Source organism: Phascolarctos cinereus, unplaced genomic scaffold, assembly GCF_003287225.1.
Source record: "Phascolarctos cinereus isolate Bilbo 61053 unplaced genomic scaffold, phaCin_HiC Scaffold_726;HRSCAF=1367, whole genome shotgun sequence".
NCBI lineage: Eukaryota > Metazoa > Chordata > Mammalia > Diprotodontia > Phascolarctidae > Phascolarctos > Phascolarctos cinereus.
Genome location: NW_027556098.1, coordinates 289,670,107 through 289,683,053, shown reverse-complemented (window position 1 = coordinate 289,683,053; position 12,947 = coordinate 289,670,107). Strand labels below are relative to the sequence as shown.

The window sequence follows — 12,947 nt, the reverse complement described above, 5'->3', positions numbered from 1 at the left end:
CAAAGGTAGTCATCGTATAATGTGGCTGTTACTATGCACAACATTCTCCTGGTTCTGTTCACCTTACTCAGTATCAGTCCATACAAGTCTTTCCAGGTTTTTCTGGCATCTACTTGTTCATCATTTCTTGTAACACAATAGTATTCCATTATATTTATATACCACAACTTGTTCAGCCATTCCCCAATTGATAGGCATTCCTTCAATTTCTAATTCTTTGCCATCACAGAAAGAGCAGCTATAAATATTTTTGTACACATAGGTCCTTTTCCCATTTTTATGATCTCTTTGGGATATAGACCTAGAAGTGCTATTGCTGGGTCAAAGGGTATGCACATTTTTATAGCCGTTTGGGCATAGTTCCAAATGACTCTCTAAAATGGTTGAATTTTGGACTCCACCAACTCCACCAACAATGCATTAATGTTCTAATTTCCCGACATCTTCTCCAACATTTATCATTCTCCTGTTTTGTCATGTTGGCAAATCTGATAGGTGTGATGTGGTACCTTAGAGTTGTTTTGATTTGCATTTCTCTAATCAATAGTGATTTAGAGCATTTTTTTTGTATGACTGTAGATAGCTTTAATTTCTTCCTCTGAAAACTGCCTGTTCATATCCTTTGACCATTTATCAATTGGGCAATGACTTGTTTTCTTATAAATTTGATGTAGTTCTCTACATCTTTTCGAAATGAGGCTTTTATCAGAGACACTGGTTATAAAAATTCTTTCCCGGTTTTCTGCTTCCCTCCTAATCTTGGTTGCATTGTCTTTGTGCAAAAACTTTTCAAATTAATGTAATTAAAACTATTCATTGTGCATTTCATAATGTTCTGTATCTCTTGTTTGGTCATAAATTCTTCTGTTCTCCATAAATCTGACAGGTAAACCATTCCTTGCTCTCCCAGTTTGCTGGGGAGTATCAGCCTTTATATCTAAATCACGTGCCCATTTTGACTTTATTTTGGTACATGGTGTGAGATTTTGTGTCTATGTTATATGCATAAGTACATATGTTCTATGCCTAGTTTCTGCCATATTCTTTTCCAGTTTTACCAGTAGTTTTTGTCAAATAGTAAGTTCTTATACCAGAAACTGGGGTCTTTGGGTTTATCAAACAGTAGATTACTATAATCATTGACTACTGTGTCCTGTGTACCTAACTTATTCCACTGCTCCACCACTCTATTTCTTAGCCAGTACCAAGTAGTTTGATGATTGCTGCTCTATAATATAATTTAAGATTTAGTATGGGCAGGCCATGTTCTCTAGCATTTCTTTTCATTAGTTCCCTTGATATTCTGGACCTTTTGTTGTTCCGCATGAATTTTGTTATTTTTTTCTAGCAAAAATATGGAACGCTTCATGAATTTGCATGTTATCCTTTCACAGGGGCCATGTTAATCTTCTCTGTATCTTTCCAACTGTAGTATATGTGCTGTCAAAGCAAGCATCTTACGTTATTTATTTTAAAGGAGTATTTGTGTCTATTATATATTTTGGTACTTTGATGACTAGTAATTTCCTACAGCAGTTTCACTAATATAAATCAATCACCCCAATAAATATAAGAAAAGATTTTGGAAATTACCTTAACCAGCAAAAACTTGCTCTCTTTACCAAGCATAGATACATGGCCACCCATGGCAATGGTGGTTCAGAATACAAACGTATTTGTAAAATCTTACAGTTGGTAGGAGGTTGTGAGAGGCATTGCCTCATAAAACATAAACAGTGGAGAGGAAAAACGTTTAATGGCATTTAAGAATGAAAATGGAAAGAGGACAGTGAACAAAGAAAGAGAAAGAGAAAGAAAGAGAAAGAAAGAAAGAAAAAGAAGAAGAAAGAAAGAAAGAAAGAAAGAAAGAAAGAAAGAAAGAAAGAAAGAAAGAAAGAAAGAAAAGAAGAAGAAAGAAAGAAAGAGAGACACACATAAGTATCTCCACGATAAACTCTTTTCTCTGTCAGTAACCTTGAAGCCATCACATTTCAACTCTTAAATCAGGGATATGCTATATGAAGAAGCAGAAATGACAGTATAGAAAACAAAGCTGGAAAGAGGAGCTGGACAGAATCATGTGCATACATAGATACTGCATACACAACTCTACAAATATATAAAATACAATATAACTACAGTCATGAGACTGATTTTAATCTATGGCTTGAATAGTCAAGCACATCACTGTCTCTGTCTTTCTGTATCTCTCTGTCTCTTTCTGTGTCTTTCTCTGAGTCTCTTCCTTTCTGTCTCTCTCCCTCTTTACTCTCTGAGTCCCTATTTCTCTGCATGTAGAAAAAATAGAAGAGCACTGAACCTCAAGTTAGGGACTTGGTTTCAAATACAAGCTCTGACACTTAACAGATGAGTGGTCTTCACAAGTTATTAACCTCTCTGAACCTCAGTTTCCCCATCTGTAAAATGGGGGTAATTAACATTTGCATTTCTTACCTCAGACTTATTGTTGTAGAAGTCATTTTTTAATATTAATATGTATATCCTTGATTTTTGCAACCTAATCATTGTTGCTTGAGATTAGACAAAAAAAAACAGCTAAAAATTTTGATTATTTGTCTATGCCTGTGTCATGAGTGAATTTAAGTAAATAATATATCTTTGAATGTACGATTTAGTGCAATTACTATTATTGCTTCCTTTCCTAGCAGTTGATAGACACATGAAAACAAACCAAAAAAAAAATCATAATCCTGTACCACATCCAAAAAAGAAAGTCCCAGTCTTGTTTCTTCTACTTATTTTTTTCCATTCATTTTGTTCATTGACGCAATGTTCTATTAATATTGCTTCGGCTTTTTAATATGATTTTTAAAAATTAGTCAATCATTCCATAGATTTGTTGTCATTCATGGTGAGATGACCCATAACCCTACACATATAACTAGCTTATTCTTCCAAGCAACTGGAACCTCAATCTATAATGTCTCTTCATTTTTAATAGTTTCATATATGCCTTTCACCAGTTCTATCAAACATAGCTGCAGTGGCCTTCATTTTGCACAGGGCTCTCATTTGTCTGAGAAATCGTACTGTAAGCAAGACTACAGGAAGTCTGAGGATATGAAACTCAGAATCAATGGTATTCCTGTTGAAGAAGCCTAGGACTTTCGGGGTGCTGCAAACCCAAAATTGTGGTACCGGGCCCTGTCTAAATGAATTCATCTCAAATGTTCTTCAGCCAGAGGAAAAGTTTATTAGTGATATATCACATAGGCCAGGTGACACCCATAATGACTAGTGGGCACTAGAAAAGCTCAGCCTTTTGGGGCATAAGAAATTCTCAGTGTCTGAATGGGGGCCAGGGTGGATCTTTAATACTAAAGTAACTTTGGGCTGCAGGAGAAAGGGCTGGGAAAAGGGTCCAGTTAAGAATTCTAATTGGGGAGGTCTGAGAGATTGAACAGACAATAGGAATAGCTAATGGAGGGAACAGGAAGGCAGAAGTTTGAAAGGCATCTGCACAAGATCAAAGGGTTGAGCTAGGACTTTCAAAGGGAGATAAGGGGAGTAGAGAAGGAACCCTTTGAGACCAGAGTAAGGCCTTTCTGGGACCTATAGACAAAAGGGAGCCAGATTCTTTTAGGGCAAGGGGCAAAGGTGCATCTGAATAAGATTAAAAGGTAAGGCTAAGGCTTTCAAAGGGAGATGAGGAGCTGGGGTCTGTAGACAAGTGGGAGTCAGATTCCCTTTGGGGCAAGAGGCGAAGTTCTTGGTTTGAGCCCTACCCCCATCACTGTCTCATTATTTTTAGAATTCTTAAGGCTTTATCTTTCTTTTTTTAAAAAAATTCTATAACAGTTTTTTCACATGGAGCTCTGAATTATGGGTTGTGGGAGATATAATGATAAATAAGCCATGACCTCTTACCTCAAGGAGCTTACAATGGAGCAGAAGAGATAAAATATACCAAAAATAAGAGAGACAGAGTCTATCTCTGTCTATGTTCATTCGTTCGTTCATTTGTTCCTTCCTTCCTTACTTCTTTCCTTCCCTCCCTCCTCTCCCTCTGTCCATATAGGGATTCATATCCTTACCTGTGGATACTCAGCCCAAAGGAATATAAATTTTGATTGCTGAAATCTAGCAAAATATCTTGGGACTTACTGGCTAGATTTCTTTTTGATGGACCGTGCCTTAAACCTAAATCACTCTGGCTGTCATTGATTGGCCAACCATGTGTCCCAGTTCAAGCCTCAATTGATCATTGTTTGCATTCTGATGTCTCAGTGAGTGTAAATAGCAATTGTTTAGGTTTTGGTGGGAAACCCTGAGGGTATTCCCCTCCCAGACTAGTTTTATTTTTTTGACTAGGTAAAAGAGGCATTCTTTGCCTCATTTTTACCTAGCCTTAATCACTGAATGGGCAAACTGGGACTGGGGAAAGACCTTACCTCAAAAAAGCCAAGCCTCTCAGTGCATCTAGGGTCATCTCCAGTCATCCGTGTCTTGCCACTGGACTCCAGTCAAATGGAAGAGGATTCTACAACTGTACATATTAATGGCAATAGCAGGAAGCAGCACGATCTGATTCTGCAAATCCATAACTGAATTGGCGTGAGAATTGTGCCCTGGTTGTTACTATATCCTCTCCAAATATGCCTTGGATCCTTTATTTCTCTAGAAGAAAGATAAACTCCCTCATCTTTCTACCTCAACACTTTAAAACATCTATGACTTTAACACATCCTTTCCTCTTTATCTTTGATCTCAGAGGTTAAAGTGACCCTATTCTTTATCAAGACTAATCCTTTTATTTCTGCCTTCGATTCCAGCTCTCCTATTTCTCTAGGCCCTTATCCTAACACTCTTCTCTTTCTGCGTCTCTCTTTGTCTCTCTGTGTCTTTGTCTCTGTCTCTCTCTTTCTCTCTCACCCCCTTTCCTTCTCTGCACTGGATCCATCTCATGTTTCTACCAACATATTCATCACTATGCTAAGAAATTTTTCTCTGACTTTTCTTCCACCTAAAATAATTCAACCTGTTTTTCTCCTCCACATCACTAATAAATTTCTATATTTGATATAGAAGAGTAGTCTGTATTAGTTGCCTCCATTTCCTCAGTATTCTCTCCTCAAAACTCATTAACTTGGCTTTTCCCCCCATCACTGTCAAAACTTTTCTAAGGTCTCACATGACCTCTTAATTGGCATATCCAATAGCATTTTCTCATTCTTCATTGTCCTTGACCTTTCTATGACCTTTGGTGCTATTCACTCTTTCTGAGTCAGGTGGCACTTACTGAAGTTGTGGTTTCAGTTTAAATTCCCCAAGTCCTTAACAATTTTGTGGTTGCTTTGCCCTTTTCTCATTTACAATGAGCAATCAAATGCCTAGGAAAGTGCCTGAGTCCTTTCATAGGTCTCACTGAAATGCTTAGGGTACATAGGAAATACTTGCTACTTATGGCACTTCCTGGGGCTTAACACAGACAGAATGTCTGAGGCACTTCAATTCTACTAGGAATGCAGCATCCAATTATACACTGACTGTAATCTCTCCCAAGGACTTGGGCTAATTGTCGTTGATTTGATTCTCTGTATCTTCTAGTCATCACCACACAGCAGCAAGTGATAGAGCTAACAACAGATGTCATAGAGAGTTAATGATTATGACATGCCACTCTAATTTTTCCTAAGGATTTTCAGGGTTGCATTTTATTAATTAGTAAGGTTTTGAGTTAGTAATTGACTTTAAGCCTATTTTTGATTCTCTAACCAATCATATAATCACAGTTTTTTCAAGAAGGAAAGGACTTCAGAGGTCACCATCGTCCAACCTCTGAGATTATTCATAGATCCTTCTGAAAAACCCTTAATAATCGTCTTTTAATACTTTTTTTAAAACATTCACAGTGATTAGAATATTACTACCTCACAAGGCAGCCCATTTAATATTGGAAACAGCTGTAATTTTTAGAAAATTGTTTCTTGCCTAAAAATGGGAAGTCTAGTGTTTATCACACCCCACTTAAGTGTACTTTGTTAGTCAAGGACTTTTTGATTGAATTAGTTACAACTAGTTATGAGTAGAGCTGGATACCTCTTTGAATCAATGAAATTTCATTTACTTGTAACAGGAAGTCTACTCCTATTGGGTGAGAGACTTGATCATGCCCTGAGAGGATTGCATAAAAGTAGCAGCTAGTTCAAAACCAGGTAGAGATTTCAATAGCCTGGCAACACAGAAGAAAGAGTAGCTACATCACAGCTTAGATGGAAATAGTACTTTGGGAGAAAGGTAAAGAGTAAGAAATTTTATACTTAAAGTTATAATACCCCCGGGGGAGGTCCAAACAGGGGATTTTATATTTGATTCTGAAAGTGTAAGGAAGCCATTGAATGTTATCGAATGGGGGAAGGGGTAATGTCCTCACACCTAAATTTTAGGAAGATGACTTTGGCAGCTGAATGGAAGATGGACCTGAAAAGGGTGTGGCAGGGGAACCAACCAGCAGGCTATTGCATTAACTGTAGTAATTCTCTTTTTGCTGATGTTATTTGTCTATTTGTATTTATATTGCTAATGAGGATGGTGCATCCAATGTAGGTCAGTGGAATGCTCCTCTGCTTCCTCTATGTTGATGAAATTACTCAAGTACCACTCAAGAAATTCAGTGGAAAATACTATGGAAAGAATATATAACCTGGTCACAAAGGGTGGAGTGTACAGTAATAAGCAGAGCATAGGAATATGACCTATGACTCCATAGTTAATGTAAATTACCTTGAAAAATGTATACAAACAAAAGAAGCTCCAACTTTCACATGGAAAAACTTGTATGTGACCCTGGGTCATCCCTGGCACTATGTCTTCTTTGTTCTGTTTCTATATAATATCTGACCTGGCCTAAGGGTGTTGTGGGGATCCACTATTCAATCTTCCCGCCAGCAAGTGCTGGTCTCATGAATAAACTCCCTGAACTCCTCCAATTAACTCAATAAACCCTAATATATCTATACACATATCCCCATGCTAACGTGGATAGTCTTTTCTTTGGTATCTCGGTATTCTCTCAGAGTTCTGCCTCTCTACAATAAGCATAATCAGGGCAGGAGAGATCTGCTTCCTTACAATTGGTGTAGGCAGCAGGATCTGTGTTTTCACAATAAGGCAGACATGAGGTGATAAGGGCTTACATCAGGTGGCGGCTGAATTAGAGAAGACAATGAATGAAAATGAGAAATGTTGCATAAGTTAAATTGACAGGTTTTGCCAATAGATTCAGTATGGAGTGGTGGAGTAAAGTTTGAGAAAGAATCAGAAGTTGAAGATGACACTTGATTGAGAGCCTAGGGTGATTGGGAAGATGGTAGTACACTCAACAGTAATAGGAAATTTAGGAAAGGGGAGTACTTAGGGGGAAAGAAAATGAGTTCAGTTTTGAACATGTTGAGTTTAAGATGTCTACTGGGTATATAGTTAGAGAGGTCTAACAGGAATTTGGAAATGTGAGACTAGTGGTCAGATGGGATGGACTGAGATGTCTTCTGAATCTAGCTGGGTTTGCCTTGGTAGGAAGAAGGGCTACCTCTCCATATGAAATAGTGTGAAAGCAAAGATATTGAAGGAGGCATGTGGGATGGGTGAGATGAAAAAGAAGGTAAATATTGATTAACAGCTTCTGTTTTTTCAGTGAACTATGAGCTGGGGTTCTCAACTGAAGAGGTGGGTTTGGGAAGTTATGGAAAGATTGAGGAGTGCTAAAAAGGTTTAGAAAAGTTGCTCTGGCAAATGAGATAATGAACCAATTAGGTAGATATAAAAAGATTGCCTTGCTGCAGTGAGGACCCAGTAGATAGAATATGTAGCATAAATTTGTAGTGGATCCAATTAGCAAAGTTTCATGATTTTCTGATTTTCTTCAGGTTCACTCAGCAGTATATTAGGAGGTATTGAATGAATCAAAATGTGAAAATGATCTGAGGCTTAGACTTGACAGAGCAAGATCAGTGATAGGATAATGGAAGAGAATGGATTGAAGAGAAGAGGCCAGTATATAATTAAACTATTTGACTAAGGGGTCAAGATGAAGAAGGGGGAGAGAGTGTAGCCTGGGAAGGGATGAAGGGATTGGATGTCTCATTGAAGATGAATAATAGGGTTTAGGGTGACAAGGTAGAGGGAAAGGTAGAATGCCAACAGATTGTGATTAGATAAGGGAATTTCAGGGTTCATGAACATGGAAGTGGAATACTTCTGAGTGATGGAAAAATCAAAGCTATGATCATTTTTGTCTGTAGCTAAGATAGGGTAGAGAAATTGGTCATGAAAAATGAGCCAGTTGAGGGACTAGGAGGTAAGGATGTTTGTGAAGTATCAGTATATATGTTTAAGTCCTCTAGGATGAAGACAGTATTTTTGGAGTAGAAAAAGACTGTAAGCCTGGAAATGAAATTGAAAAGAGAAGAGGAGTGTCCTAGAGTTCAGTAGACAAGAGCTAGTAGGATTTTGATTGGGTAGTATGGCTTGGTTGAACCTCAAAGGAGAACTGGTCACTGAGGGATGGGAGTAGAAGGAGAACCTTGAAATAACAATGGAGAGCAAGGAGTGTTCCAACTACTCCAACCTCAACCTGTGAGTCAGAAGGAAGGAGTAAAAATACAACCAGTGCTGGAAAGGGTGACCAGGGAGACTGTGTCACCAGGAGGAGCCATGTTTCAGTAAGGGCCAAAAGATGAAAACAGAGGATTTAAGATGAAAGAAAGTTTGTTTCCTACAGAAAAAATATTATAGAGAACACAGTGGAAAAACTTCAGAAGGTGGGATTGAGTTTAGGGAGATGAGAACAATAGAGTGGGCAGGAGGGAGTGGATAATGGGGTTTGGATATTGATTGGAGTTTCAGGATCACTTGGATAAGGAGGGTTGAACTGGGTGAGAGTTTGCTAATCATTGAGGAATGCATTCAGGTGGGTTATCAACACTATTAGGGGTTTGGTCTTGTGAATTCCTCTCACTGTGAGGGGACAGTGGAGGGAGCTAATCAAATGGCATTTCTCTCCTATTTCTGTAGGCAGACCAGGTCAGGTGACAGGCAGAGTGTCTGGGAAGACATGGCAACTTTCTTTCTCTGATAAGCAGGAAATGTCTCACAAGCTTGTAAAGGACAGCCCAGGGGGAAAATTGCAGTAGTTTTTTTTTTTCTGAAAAAGGCTTTGTGTCTCAAATATATAGGAAACTGAATCAAATTTATAAAAATTGGAGGCTTTACCCACACTTATTAGATTGGCTAATATGATAGAAAAGGAAAATCACAAATTCTTGGGATACAAATGTACTATTGGTGTAGTTGTGAACTGGTCCAACTATTCTGGGGAACAATTTGTAATTATGCCCAAAGGGGTATAAAATTGTACATACCCTTTGACCCAGCTATACCACCAATAGGCTTGTATCCCCCAAAAAAATCAAAGAAAAAAAAAGGACCTATACGTGTAAAAATATTTATGGTAGCTCTTTTTGTGGTGTCAAAGAATTGGAGATTGAGGGGATGTTCATCAATTGGCAAATAGCTAAACAAGTTATAGTATATGATTTTGATGGAATACTATTGTATAAGAAGTGATGAGCACTATGTTTTCCAAAAAACATGGGAAGACTTACGTGATCTGATGTAAAGTAAAGCAAGCAGAAGCAGGAGAACCTTATTGTACACACTGATAGCAGTCTTGTAATAATGACCAACTGTGAATGACATAGCTACTTTGATCAATACAATGGTGCAAGGACAGTTCTGAAGGACTTATGATGAAAAATGCTAACCACTTCCACAGAGAGAGCTGATAAAACCTTAATGAAGATTGAAGCAATTTTTTTCACTTTCTTTATTCTTCTTGATTTTATTTTTTTACAACATGGCTAGTACGGAAATATGTTTTACATGATTTCATGTGTATAATTGATATCACATTGCTTGCCTTCTCAATGGATGGGGAGGTGTTGGGAGGGAGAGAATTCAGAACTCACACTTTTAAAAATGAATGTTAATAATAAATGTATTTTTTTAAAGAAAGAAAAGAACAGCTTTGGGACTGGGATATTGGAATGGTGTCACTCTCTGATACCCTATTGGCAGGAAGAAGCCAGGTAAGAAGACCAGCATGAAATGGAAGAACAGACTTTGGTAAGAGAAGTTGTGGAGCAATTGATTTGATATAAAGGGTAAATGCAAGTGAAAAGATAAGCATGATACCAAAGTGGCAAACCTGTGTGACTTAAAAAGACATCTGTGACCTTGCTATGCCTATGGGTAATATAGTTCAAAATGTCCAATAGACAGCTAGTGATAGGGGACTGGCATACAGGAGAGACAGTAAGGCTTGATCTGTCACTTTGGTTTGTTATTGTTGTTAAGTCATTTCAGTCATGTCTGACTCTTTGTGATATCATTTGGGGTTTTCTTAGCAAAGACAGTGCAGTGGTTTGACATTTCCTTCTCCAGCTCCTTTTATAAGTGAGGAAACGAAGGCAAACACAGTTAAGTGACTTGCCCAGTGTCACACAGCTAGTAATTATCTGAAGCTGGATTTTAATTCAGGAAGATTATTCTTCCTGACTCCAAGCCTGGCACTCTATTTGCAAAAAGATAAAAAATGAATCCTTGGGAGCTGATGAGAACATACAAAGAAAAAAAGAAAAAAGTGCTCAGGACATTTAGTAGATGTGACATGGAGGATGGTCTGGTAAAGAGACTAAGATGGGGTTGAGTGTCAAATACTGCATAGAAGTCAAGAAGGATGAGGAATGAGAAGAAGCCATTAGACTTGGCAATTGTGAGATCATTGGTAACTTTGCAGAGAGCGATTTCATTTGAATGATGAGGTTGGAAGCCAGATTTCTTTTGCTTCAGATGAAAGAGATATAAGTGAGAAAGTGGAGGCAATGAGGGCCTCCACTTCTTGAAACAACTTTTTCCAGGAGTTTGGCTGAGAATGATGATATTTATATCAGTGTTCTAGTATATTAAAAATAATTTTGGATATTTGATTCTGTCATCAATGTATTAACTATCCCTCTTAGTTTTTTATTTATAAATATGGTAAGCACATATATGCCTAAATATAAATAACTGATTAAAAAAAAAGATAATGCAAGCCTATGCACAAAGCCTGAGATCTCCCCACTAAAGACATCCTTCCAAGGAGATAGCATCTCATTAATGACCTCCTAGATTTTTGATTCTTTGGTAGGGATTGATCTAGCCCATTTATTCTTTCTTGTCCTAAAGAACAATGGGTTTTCCTTTATCAAACACTTTACTTAAATTTGGGTAAGCTAAATCTACAGCACCTCCCTAATCTACCAGTTTATTAATGACAGTGGAGACTTCTACAAGAGGACTATAGCTTTTTGTTGTTGTTGTTCTTATGTTTCTGCTTTTATTTTTTGTACATGTCTTTTTAAAATCTGAATTCTCAAAACTCCTCATGTAGCCATATCATTGTCTTAAACTCCCTCCCCTTTTCCTTCCTTATCAATATTATTCTTGATTATGTTATCAAAATTTAATTTGAGTGCCTCACATAATTTTCTCTCTCTTTAATTTCCTGACTGTCCTTTCTCAATTATTAATTTCAATTTGCATGTGTGCTCCCATTATTTTTTTCAATTTTCACATTAAATTTTGATTTTACATTTCATATAATATATATGCTTCCAACCTAATATATTTTCAAATGTCTCTTTTTTCACAACAATTAGCATTAGTCATTCTAAAATCTTTAATGAGAACTTACATTGCCCTAATGTAGGCCCAAATAAATAAAACCAAGGGGGATTACAGATGAGGTAGGAAGACTGACTTCATAGAACATTTTCCTTTTCCTCTTTTCTTCTATCCCAGAAAAGCATAATGTATACATAATTCTTCTTTATCAAATGCTTCCTCTTTTTGCTATTAAAACCTTTTTTCATAATTTCCGGAAAATCATTAGCCCTATAACAGGCATTAATACTTTCAACACCACACACCTAACAAATGATCAAAAATTATGTTCCATTCAAGTGATAGAGTAGTATTAGCTCATAGCTCTTCCTGCATATTTTTTCAGTCTATGTATCATAGACATAATTTCCTGACAAATTTTCTACTTATCATGTACTTTTTTACTCCTTTTGCCAAGCTCTAGCCACACTGTTTTATGCTATAATCTCACTAAGGCAATATCACTATTCAAAATACTGACTAAATCAAGGCAAAAATGTCTGGTCACCTTGGAAATACTATTCTTATTTTATTAAGACATTAAAGATTCTGAATTCTTCTTTTTCCAAATCTGTTTTTTCCTCCTTCCAAACCCACATTTTAGTTTAACTGGGGCTTACTGTTTAAACAAAAGGCAGGAACTGAATGAAAACAAAACAAAACAAAACACACACGCAACATATAACTTCAGTTTTATATCACTGTGTTTTAAATGAATATAGTTAACTTGGGAAAGTGTCGACTTTGTGCCTCTAGCAGAAGGCACAAGGACCAGGCTAGCTAAGTTCAGAGCTGAGTTTCACTAGAAGAATGGCCACAGTCACTCCTAAAGTGCATCTACCTAGGTGCTAAGAAGTTGTCATTCCCATCCCTAGGTAGGTTGCTTATGTAGAAGAATTCAGATCTTTTGAAGTAAGTATAATTAACCTAATTAACGAATCTTTATAGAATATGATTAGCTTAGATAAAGCTGTGTGCCTTTTACAAATAAAAATTTGTCTAAAGTCAATGTTTTCACTCACACTGGATAAAATTATTTTTCTATGATCAGGATTACCTATAGTTAAGTGGAGCTTCCAAGGGCTTATTTTGATGCTTTTCAGTAAAGGATAAAACCAGGCAAGACACAAGAAGGAAAACAATATAAAAGCTCTTATCTCGCCCTTTCTTCCATTGCCTTCCTCTCAATGCTTTCTCCTTTACATTTTTGAAGTAGTAAAGAA

The 12,947-nt window shown here is 37.1% G+C and overlaps 1 protein-coding gene and 1 non-coding gene across 4 annotated transcripts in view; both read right to left on the bottom strand.

The window, feature by feature from the left end:
- Positions 1-12,947, bottom strand: part of CNTN5 (contactin 5) — a 1,537,434-nt gene that overhangs the window by 1,217,637 nt on the left and 306,850 nt on the right. The gene's annotated exons all lie outside the window — the stretch shown is intronic.
- On the bottom strand, positions 1,350-1,452 carry LOC144454603 (U6 spliceosomal RNA). Its single transcript, XR_013483121.1, has one exon. It is a non-coding gene; the product is annotated as a U6 spliceosomal RNA (small nuclear RNA).